This window comes from Nicotiana tabacum, chromosome 8 (genome assembly GCF_000715075.1).
Source record: "Nicotiana tabacum cultivar K326 chromosome 8, ASM71507v2, whole genome shotgun sequence".
NCBI lineage: Eukaryota > Viridiplantae > Streptophyta > Magnoliopsida > Solanales > Solanaceae > Nicotiana > Nicotiana tabacum.
Window position 1 is genome coordinate 29,380,850 of NC_134087.1, and position 12,367 is coordinate 29,393,216.

The following is a 12,367-nucleotide window of genomic DNA, read 5'->3' on the forward strand; positions in this document are numbered from 1 at the left end:
CACATGGGGTCGGTTGTGCTGATATTACACTCTGTGCTCTTTTGCACAGATCCAGGTCTTGGATAGCAGTAGTAGCACGGGAGCCAGCCTTCAGTCCAGTGAGACACCGAGGTAGCCTTGCAGGCGTCCGCAGGCCCGGCATCTCCTCTATCTTTTATTTCAGTCTGTTATCTCATGTTTCCGAGACAAACAGTTTATATTTTTCTTTCAAACGGTTGTATTTAGTACTCTTAGAAGTTCGCGAGTAATGTGACACCAGTTCTTGGGTAGAGACATATGTTGATTTCTGCATTATTGTTCAGTTTCTTTAATTTACGTCTTCCGCATATTTATTTAATTTCGTTGTTTTCATGATATTACTGATAATTGCCAAAAAAGTAATTTGTTAATGAAGTAGCAGTTAAGAATTGGCTTGCCTAGCTCACATTAGTAGGCGCCATCACGACTCCCGAGGGTGGAAAATCCGGATCGTGACATTAACCCTCCCCTCTCCCACCCTGTTTCTGCCTCAGTCTCAAAGAAAAATAAAAAATAAAAGAGTTGGGAATAATTTTCTTAAGTGTAAGATGAATTGAGAATAAATGAGCATTATTATTTTTCTTGGTAAAGGGTGAAATTGTGGGTTTGTATTGAACACCATTTTTCTAGTATAGAATCGGTGCTGAACTCTGATATGAAAGTGCATTATTGACTATTGATATAGCATTTGTTGCAAAAAATTCATTATTATCGTAGAGGTAAATAGATTCTCCTAAGTGAGCTATCTCATTTAGATTTTGTTTCAATCTTTCTTGGGCAGGTAGCTTTATGTGTGCTTACTTGTATTTAGCCTTTTAGGCCTGATCGTATTTATATTTATTTAAATCTTGAAGAACCTTCATCGGATGGAGTTATATTTTCTCCCTTCCTCTCACATCCCCCCACAACCAAAAAAATATCATCAACTCCATTATGATATTACTACAATATTTTAGTTGTTGTTCGGTTTGGGCGGTTGTGTTCACTTTCTTGGATTTTTTGATTTATGTTGTCTGTTTCTTTCTCTCTTCAGTTGCTAATATTACATTCAATATCAATTTGTTTCTCTTTAGGACATGAATATGTTATTATTTTTGGTATTCCAATTATTTTATAGGAGGAAAGAATTCACTTTATTATAAAGGGATAATTCTTTTTTTTTCTTGTGACCTCTTGTGCAACATTCTTGAAGGAAGTGATGTTAATTACTGGCAGTGAAAAGCTTGACTGTGGAGAGTTGGTTTTATAGGATTTAGTCTAGAAGTTGAGGAAAATTAATTCAAATTAGGAGTGATCTTAAAGTACTTACACATTGAAATTACTGTCTTTTATGATTTAGTTAGATTTGAGTTTTACATGAGAACAAATCATTTGATTTGACATTATTTATATTGTACTAAGTACGTTTTACATTGCTACTTTGTTCTTTGGTTACTGTGCTAAAAGATATTTGCTTTAAATTTATTTCATGTTTGTTATATAAGTTGATATTTGTAAATATAAATGTGTTTATGATGAAACTAAACAGAGCATTATTATTTACATTCTAAAAAATATGATACCGATATTACTTTAAGTATCAAACATTTAATGCGATATTTTGCTATGTTGTAAAAGATATGTCACTAAACTTTTAGTGACATTCACATAAAGTGAAAACGACATTTTGTATATGTTGTGAATTTTCTTAGTGGCATTTACCAAAATGTCGGAAATTTCAATACGACATTTTGTAAAGATCATACGTAAATGTCGTATTTTTATAGTAACATTAATCTAATTGTCGAAAATTTTAAGTGATATTTCCTATATGTTGTAAACTAAATGTCGTAACATTCTTACCGATATTTACCTAAATATCATCAATTAAATGTCATAAATTTCTTATTGACATTTACATAAATGTTGCAAAGTAAGTGTCGTAAATTTCTTATCGATATTTACCTAAATGTTATAAAATAAGTGTCATAATTTCTTACTGATATTTACCTAAATGTCGTAAAGTAAATGTTATAATTTCTTACCGATATTTACCTAAATGTCGGAAAATTACCGACATTGAAATTAACGACATTTGATGCAAATGTAAATTAAATGTCGGTAAATAAATTTGTGACATTTAAACAGCTTAATACGACATTTATTAAATGTCGTCATATCTCCACTTTATTGTAGTGTTTTAGGTCTAATCTTAATATTTTAAAACTTTCATCTTGCTCATAAAAAAAACTAATTAAAAATAATTTACCACAAATTTCTATTTAAACAAAGAAAAAAATCAAATATATGTTAATTCCGTTATACATATATATATATATATATATATGTGTGTGTGTGTGTGTGTGTGTGTGTGTATTTAACCTTTATTTATTTATTTTAATTAAGTAAAATGTTAAAAAAGAAACAATAAAACTAATGAAAACAGATTGTATCTGTTTTCGTTTCCCAACTTCCCCATTACACCACGTCCTTCCCCACAAATCCTAACCCCTCAACAAGAGAAAGGGGGGGATCGGGCTATTTAAGAGAAGACAACAAGAGAAAGGGGGGAGATCTTTTAAAAGAGGAAGAAAAAAGCAATGTAAAAAAAAAAAAAAAAAAAAAAAAAGGGCAGTAACTAAGGAAAGACTCAAAAATACTATTTGGTTGAGTTTTGAAGTTCCGTTTGTTGTTCGGGGTTCGTATAATACGTGTTCTGCATATATTCACAAGGAATTCGAAGGTTCGTCTATGTTCTTTAAGTCCCACTTTGATATTTTGAAATGAAGCTTGAATAATATATTAAAGATGGATTAATTTTATGTTGGTTGTCTTAAGTTATACTTGAATTTTTTAATACGTGGATATTGTGTCTTTGGTCGAGACTTTTTGGATACTGTATTTTGAATATGTAATTATTTTATCTCAGTAAGTCCACTTAGATTGATGGCACCTTTTATCACCATGTTTTATTATATTTCTATTCATTTGTGACTTTGTCTTTAAGAAATCACCAATTGACTAAGAATCATGGACGATGTTTTAGTTTTCATGAAACTGAGGCATTAAGTAATTTATTTTAGTTAATTGTCTAATTTTGGAATATGTTAATAATTATGAAGATTTTCACTATTGGAAAGAAGTAGGAAGTAATATGTTCTAGTCTTCGTATGAGTCAGATTTAGTTTTGTTTAGTATAAATTAAAAAAAATAAAAATAAAAAGCTTTTCTGTCAAATGGCAAATGATAATTAATCACAATTAAGTTCAAATCTGATAAGCATTCCGTTACTAACTAAATTGTGTTCTGAAGGTTTAATTAATCATGTTTCTAGTTTTAGGAATTCCTTTACGTTTTAAAAAAACAAGTTGCCATATTCCTTCTATGTGAATCTAGTAGCATATATAAATTTTTGTATTGTGTGTAGGAATGGTTAATAGTTCATATTCATTTAGGGGTGGAAATAACTTTGTTGAGTACAGTTCTTTTCCCATAGGATGTCGGTTCATTTAAATTTCCTTTTATTTTCAAGGCCTATTAATAGAAAATAATTAAAAGCAAAGGATACGAGTTTCTAGTTAACTCCAAATCTTTTATAAGAAATAAAAAGAGTGGTAAAAGAAATTGTGAGGGAACAAAAATGAGTTAGGAACTAATTGAAGACTCCTTGTAGTAAGTAAAAAAAATGTATAACTAAATGTCTCGGATCAAAAAGATAAATAATAATTGAAATATCTGAATACGCTCGAAAATTTTTAGATGTACTTTAAATATTAGCCCATATATTCATACCCAAATCTTGGATTGATATGCTTAAGTAACAAAAAGGATCATGTGCGCATTCCCGCGTCTCGATGTCTTTAAATTCAAAATAATTATGTTTTAATCATGTGTACATTCTGTACCTTGGTTTAACATCTAATTTTAAAGAAATGCCTCGTGTGCATATCACATCTGGGTTCAAACAATTAATAAAATATAATAATTAATTAAGCGGAAATAAATAAGTCATAATCAATAAAATACAAGAATAGTTAAAAATTGATTTAAGCCTTACATTAGTCAATAAAGCGACCGTGCTAGAACCACGGGACTAGAGGGATGCCTTACACCTTCCCCTCTGTCAACAGAATTCCTTATTCAGTCTTTTGTTTTCGTAGACCATGAATTAGGTGTCAAATCTTCCTTTTAATAAGGGATTCAATAAAAGATGACTTGGAACACCAAAACTCAATTCCAAGTGGCGACTCTAAATAATAAATAATCCCTTTTCAAAATGTCACTTCAATTGGAAAAACTCTTCTAACTCAACCACGTAATAAGGTTGCGGGGAAAAAAAAAAGGTATGACAAACCTTACTAGGGGGTGTTGTCATTGCTGTTGTGTTTGTTGAGGCGAACATGGTGACTAACAAAACTGACTGGATATTGGACACAGGCGCTTCAAGGCATCTTTGCGCCAACAAGGAGCTGTTTCACGACTTTGAGGAATCTGCTGATGGCGAGTGTGTCTACATGGGTAACTCCACTACAGCTGAAGTTATTGGTAAAGGAAAAATTCTCCTTAAATTAACTTCTGAAAAAACCTTAGCCTTTAACAATGTTCTGTATGTACCCTCCCTTCGTAGAAACTTAGTTTTTGGTGCGCTTCTCAATAAAGCAGGTCTTAAACTTGTTTTTGAATCTGATAAAATTGTTATTTTTCGTGGAGGAGACTTTGTTGGGAAGGGTTACCTTAGTGGGGGTTTATTTGTACTGAACATCGCTCAAGAGATTACTAATAATTCTAGTATTTTTAATTCTGCTTATATTGCTGAGTCTATTGATTTGTGGCATGGTAGACTAGGTCATGTTAATATTGCTTCTATTAAACGACTTAGAAAAATGGAATTAATTCCTGCAATTAATGTTGATAATTTTTTTAAGTGTCCTGTTTGTGTAGAAGCAAAACATACCAAAAAGCCTTTTAAGAATCTAACTAGTAGAAAAAACAGAATTGCTTGAACTAGTACATTCAGACTTAGCAGATTTCAAGAATATTATTAGTAAGGGTGGAAAGAAATACTACATCACCTTTGTAGATTATTTTTCTAGATTCACTAAGGTATATCTTCTTAAGTCAAAAGATGAGGCTGAAAGCATGTTTTTGAAATACAAGGCAAAAGTAGAGAATCAATTAGACAGAAAAATCAAAAGGCTTAGGTCTGACATGGGTGGTGAATATAGTACTAATACTCTAGAAGCCTTTTGTGAGAAAAATGGTATTATACATGAGGTTAGTGCTCCATATACTCACCAACAAAATGGTGTAGCCGAACGGAAAATAGAACCCTCAAGGAAATGATGAATTCTATACTTTTGAGTTCGGGTTTATCTGATAATATGGGGGGGGAGGGGGGATCTGTTTTATCTGCATGTTATGTTCTTAATAAAGTCCCTCATAAAATGTTAGATAAAACCCCGTATGAGTTACGAAAAGTGTCTGCCCCTAACTTGAAATTTTGAAAGTGTGGGGGTGTTTGGCTAAGGTTGGTCTACCTGATTTTAAACAAGTAACTGTTGGACCCAAGATTTTTGATGCTACTTTCATTGGTTATGCTCAAAACAATGCTGCATATAGATTTATGTCTTTGAATGATAGTTCTATTTGTGAATCTAGAGATGCAGAATTTTTTTAGCATGTTTTTCCATTAAAAAATAATGTGCCTAGTGTTGTGCCTAGTAATGCTTCTACATCTATGCCTGTTAATTCTTATATTGTGCCTTCTTCTAGTGTTACTGCTAATGAGCATGAAAATGAACTTAGAAGAAGTAAGAGGCGTAGAATTGAAGCTAGCTTTGGTCATGACTTTATTACTACTTTCTTGACTGAAAATATTGATCTTGATGTGTTGAGTGATAAATTAGTGTCAATCTATTTAATAGAAGAACACCCTAAGACATACAGTGAAGTGATGAGGTCAATAGATGCTAGTTTTTGGAAAGAGACCATTAAAAATAAATTAGACTCTATAGTTTCTAATCACACTTGGGACTTATCTGATTTACCTAAAGGTTGTAAACCCATAAGTAGCAAGTGGTTATTTAAGAAGAAATTAAGACCTGATGGTATAATTAAGAAATATAAGGCTAGACTTGTTATTAGGGGTTTTAACCAAAAGAAAGACATTGATTACTTTGACACTTATTCTCCTATGACTAAGATAGCGACTATTAGAACTCTTGTTGCTTTAGCTGCTATTCATAATTTAGTGATACATCAAATGGATGTTAAAACGGCTTTCCTAAATGGTAATTTAAAGGAAGAGATCAATATGTCTCAACCTGAGGGATTTGTGATTCAAGGGCAGGAGAATAAAGTATGCAAATTGAGAAAGTCTTTGTATGGTCTAAAGCAGACACCTAAGCAATGGTACGAAAAGTTTAATAACACATTAATGGTTAATGGTTTTGTTGTTAATGCATCTGATACTTGTGTTTATTCCAAGATGATAGGATCAGATTGTGTTATTATATGTTTGTATGTGGATGACATGTTAATCTTTGGCCCTAATGTGAATGTCGTTAATGAGACTAAGAATTTTTTGTCTTCTAAATTTGAAATGAAAGATCTTGGAAAAGCATATGTGATTTTAGGGGTTAAAATCAAAAGAACTTCAAATGGTTTTTCATTGTCTCAGTCTCATTATATTGAGAAAATGTTGAAAAGGTTTAATTGTTTTGATGTAGCACCTGTGAGAACTCCTTATGATCCTAGCATACACTTGAAAAGGAATAAGGAATGTAGTAATTTTTCAAACTGAATATGCTAAGATAATCGGTAGTGTAATATTTCTTATGAATTATACACGACCTGATATTGCTTATGTTATTAGTAGATTGAGTAGATATACTCACAACCCTAGTAGTGAACACTGGAATGCTCTTCATCGTTTGTTAAGATATTTGAGAGGTACTATGGATTGGTGTTTGCATTTTAATAAATTTTCTACTGTTTTAGAAGGATTTTGTGATGCAAACTGGGTTACTGACAATGATGAAGTTAGCTCCACTAGTGGCTATATATTTACTTTGGATGCAGGTGTTATTTCATGGAAGTCTTCAAAACAGACTTGTATAGCACGATCTACTATGGAGTCTGAATTCATTGCTCTTGAGTTGGCAAGGCAAGAAGTCGAGTGGTTGAGAAATTATTGGCAGATGTGCCTTTGTGGGGAAGACAAGTTTCACCAGTTTCTCTACATTGTGACTCACAGGCGGCAATTGGAATTGCCAAAAATAATGTGTACAATGAAAAAAGAAGACATATCCACGTTAGTCATGGCGCGATCAAATAGTTGTTGAAATATGGTGTTATTTCCTTGGAATATGTAAGATCTGAAAGAAATTTAACGGATCCTTTAACCAAGGGTTTGGCAAGGAGAGTTATCCTTGAAACATCGAGGGGGATGGGGATAAAGCTCATGGATTGAGGAAGTATGGTGGATACCTTTTTGTGGTCAAACGAAGCCATATGAGACCTCAATATGCACTATATTTTCTATCCCTATGGCGTGGTGGTAGTGCTTTATAAGGTTGAGCTTATTTTGCTCTTAATGATTTCATAGCCTTAAGGTAGTCTATGTGTAGATAGACTTGATGGAATCACCTACTTGAGTGTAAAGGTGCGGTCGCCTTTTATGAAAGACTTGGGATGTCTTTGTAGAGCACTCATGAGAGCCAAGGTATGTGCATGACCATAAAAGTACTTTGTTATTATTACGGAGTTTGCATAAAATTAAGGATATAATATGTGTTGTGGGTGTCTCAACTAATGTCCATTCAGTTCAAGAGTACTTCACTTTGTGGATGTTAGTTGTTGCCTCATTTCACTACGTGTCAATTCAAATCGAAAGATATTGACACTTAAGTGCATGTTCCTTCTTTTGCCCAGAATTGTTCTATTTTTGTCTTTGCATTAGTGGGGGATTGTTGGTATTTTTTATAATGCAAAGTCAAAATTTTCTTTTTGAAAATCCATTTACAATCAATAGCCATGTGTCTTTTTATTTTTCAATCTATTTCCAAGTGGCTTCTTGCATGAAGCCTTAAAGCCAAGTGTTGAATGGCTTTGAGAAGTCGCTATGCAAATCTACTATGTGTCTTCATGCATGGAAGACTAGTTACACTTGTCAAATAGACTAATATATTTGGACAAGTGTTAAAAGACTCTCCACACTTGTCATACATGCAACTTCCCTAATTGCCTATAAATAAAATGATCATTAACCATCATATTCACTCAATTCTTAACCAATAATTCATCTTGCTAATCATCATTTTTTCCGACAACATTTTAATTTCTTTCATCATCTCAAAAGACTATTCTTCTTCCTATTTTCCCTCGGCAATTCTTTTTTGCAAACTCCAAACTTCCAGCCACGAGTGCACGTGTGTGGGAGTATTGTGGAACCTTGGGGAGCGATCGATCTTAACGATTTGCACCCAGTCGGACCGAAATCACTTTCAAGGCATTAGCTTGCCACGACACAGTATTTTTTATAAGTTGTTCTTCTTTCCTTTTTGTTCTTAGTCAATAATGTCGCGCTCCTTTTTTTCCTCTGCGGGGAGAGAAGTCCGGGTTTCGACATTCATAGGGGGTAATAACTCCTTTCCTTTTTGGGAATTGGGTATTTGAAGAGTCGCCACCTAACGGGTTATGGTGCGTTAAGGAACCTAGAGCGACTAACTCTTGGATTGGTTTGTGTTACCAGAGATTAGGGTAAGGGCTCGAAATGACCTTGAGGGGAAAGTGTTAGGCACCCCTCATGGTCCACAACTGTGGGTCCCGACCGAACTTATACTCACGAATTAGTCCGTTAACAAATAAATAGTTGAATCAAATAATTTACAAGTAAAGCACGTTGGACGTTGTATAACTCAAACAATGAGACAAAGGTTTGAACAAGTTGTATACATAAAGAAAAGTTTAAAACACAAGGAATTTGGGAAGGGGGGGAGGTCCTAGGTTGGTTAGCCTACGATATCACCCCACACAAATGTCCGGTAAACATTTCTCAATGAGGGGCTACACGTGACATTAGTGCATAGTCATCATATCTCATATCTACCCTTCCCACCCCCTTAGTGGTCATTAAAGCGAGTGTTGGTCAGTGATCTCTATTGTATCTATTACTCGTCCCTTCTTAGTGGTCCTGGAGGGATTTAGGACTTCTACCTATAGGAGGTTCTAGACAGACCTCTAAGGTTTAAAGGAGAAAATACTAAGGCGACATGCAAGAACAATTAGGACCTTAGCACATAAGGCAAGAAAGAACAATTAAAGGCTCAAGTTTACCTCCACAAATAATGCACATAAGCAGCACAACTCAAACACAAATTAGAGCCTTTTGTTAAACAGTATCCTAAGACATGATGTCTAAGTGAATATCAAGACACAGAAGATAGGCAGTTTATTTTATAAACTCAGAAGTAAGGACCCTATCAGTTTGCTTACTGATTTATTAAGCTTGTTAAATCAGAATAACATTAAGTGACAGAAATAGTTTCAGAATTGCAAGATTATGAAAACGCCTTATTGGCTTGCCTATACGCGGAATACTGATAACTACGTTTTATATAGTAAAACAAGGCAGGTTTTTAAAACAGACTCTTGAATCCTTATAGGCATGCTGTCTAATGATAGATTAAGGCAGTTTCTGAAAGAACTCGTTTTAAGGCAAATAAACCATTAATTAAACTAGTTTCGAAGTGAACTGGTTTAAATCTATAGGCAGAATTTCTGGTGTTGTTCCCTATAGGCATGATATCTAGTTGTTTAAAACTGATTTTAGAAACTTGCAGGCATGATGACGAATGAAAAGACACATATAAACTCTTGTTATAACAGAAGTTGAACTGGACCATATCCTATAGGCATGGTATCTACTTGTGAAGTTGATTTTAAGATCTATAAACATGATTTCTATTATTGGAACCACTTGAGACCTATAGGCATGATTTCTAACATGGTAAGGCAAACATAGCAAAAATATAAAGTCATATAGGCATGGTTTCAACCCGTATTCCCCCACAAATATGTAACTACCTACCCTTTTCACTAGTTACCCCAATATTTGTTTACAAATTATTACAGACCATCTGAATGAATTACATAAATAGATAAAAAGAAAAAAGAAGAAGATATAGTATAGGGAGCCTGAAGCAGGCCCAAGTGATTTCCCAAAAACCTCCAATGGCCTCAAATGTCAATTTCATAGATAATATCATTGTCTAGGTGCATCAAAGTTTTCTAAGGATCTCAAGGATTCCGGGCAGTGCTTACACCTAGACTTGGTAACCAAATTGAGTAAGTGCAGTGTGAAAGGGCCAGCCTCAGTGTGCCAGAGTTCAGAGGGTTCTCGGGAGGATCCCAATGCAGTACACACACTGGAGGGGGCAGAACCTAATGACTTAGGAGTAGAATGAGAGTTCTTGACACAGTTTAAAAGGTTTCAGTAGGAAAACAGTATTAAAAGGAGGTTTATTTGAAATGGTTTTGTAAAACACATAGGGAGTTATTGAATAATACAATTTTAAAAAAAGGGTTAGTGATCAACAATCAACCAAACCAAATACAGAACTATAAGAAGTTCATCAGCACTTCAATACATGAAGTCAGACAGGTGCACACATCCTCTTAGGGGGTAATAAGGATTTGGGGTAAGCATAGGGCGCATAGTAAACATAGATACACATAGGTACAGAACTAGAGGGGCCCTTAAAAGGGGGGTCAAGGCTTTTTAAAGTATATCATGAACTGTATAGTTAATACAGAGTTAAGTGGGGTAGTTTCAAGTACCTTGGGTCAGTTATTCAGGGGACCGGGGAGATTGACGAGGATGTCACACACCATATAAGTGTGGGGTGGATGAAGTGGAGGTTAGCGACGGGAGTCCTGTGTGACAAGAAAGTGTCACCGTTACTAGAAGGTAAGTTTTATAGAGCAGTGGTTAGGCCTACCATGTTGTATGGGACCGAGTGTTGGCCGGTTAAGAACTCACACATCCAGAAGATGAAAGTAGCAGAGATGAAGATGTTGAGGTGGATGTGCGGGCATACAAGTATGGATAAGATTAGGAATGGACATATTCGAGAGAAGGTGGGCGTGGCCCCCATGGAGGACAAGATGCGGGAAGCAAGACTCAGATGGTTCGGGCACATTCAGAGGAAGAGCACTAATGCACCGGTGAGAAGGTGTGAGCGACTGGCTGTGGTGGGCACGAGGAGAGGCAGATGGAGACCTAAGAAGTATTGGGGAGAGGTGATCAAGCAGGATATGTCGCGTCTTAGGATTACTGAGGACATGACCCTTAACAGGGAATTGTGGAGGTCGACCATTAAAGTTGTAGGATAAGGGGAAGTTGTGGATATTCCTACAGCGCACTAGAGTAAGACTAGCCAGTTAGGAATTAATCTTAGGATGCCACTGATCAGCTACTGATGCAAGGATTTATCTGTTGGATATTAGCATACCTTCCATCCTTCCCGTATTTCCTATAATTCTTACATTGTTGTTATTTTGTTATTTTATGTTATTTTATGTATTTTATGTTATTTTGTGTTATTTAAGTATGAGTTTATTAATTGTACTAATTTTTCGTCTCTTTTTGCTGTCTTGAGCCGAGGGGCTCTGGAAAACAGCCTCCCTGCCCCTCGGGGTAGGGGTAAGGTCTGTGTACATATTACCCTCCCCAGACCCCACATGTGGGATTATACTGGGTTGTTGTTGTTGTTGTTATTGTTGTTGTATAGTTAATACAAAATCAATAAGCTTAGGAGAGCCAATTACTTTACACAGGAAGGGGGCATGCCAGGGATCAGGGAAACATAGACACATTAAGACATACTAGGAGAGGATCCTAAGGGGTATATAGCATGCAGTAAAGAAGACAATGAAGTAGACATGCTAATTGGAGGTTGAACAACAAAACCATAGGTAAAAGCATATTAGAAACATGACAAATTTAAGTAATAGGAGAAGTATATTGTTTTTGGGACTTGAATTAAAATTAAAACATACCAGTAAAGGGGGTAGTAAATACAAAGTGAAAGAGAACTCAGTAGTCAGCCTTGGCTTACAGCCGGCTGACTTTAGACAGTAGTAAGTGAAACAAAAGAGAGCAGAAAGCTTTTTAGTGTGAAAGAGAGAGTTTTTGAACTGATGTTCATGTGTTTGTGTTAATGAGAGAGTGTGTATATATAGTAGTTCGAAATTACATAAAAATAAGGCAAGAATTATAGTATCATAGTAATTATGGAACTAAATACTAATCAGAATCAAATCAATGCAAGTACTCCTTTACTTAAGGGGTAATCAACCAACGGTAATA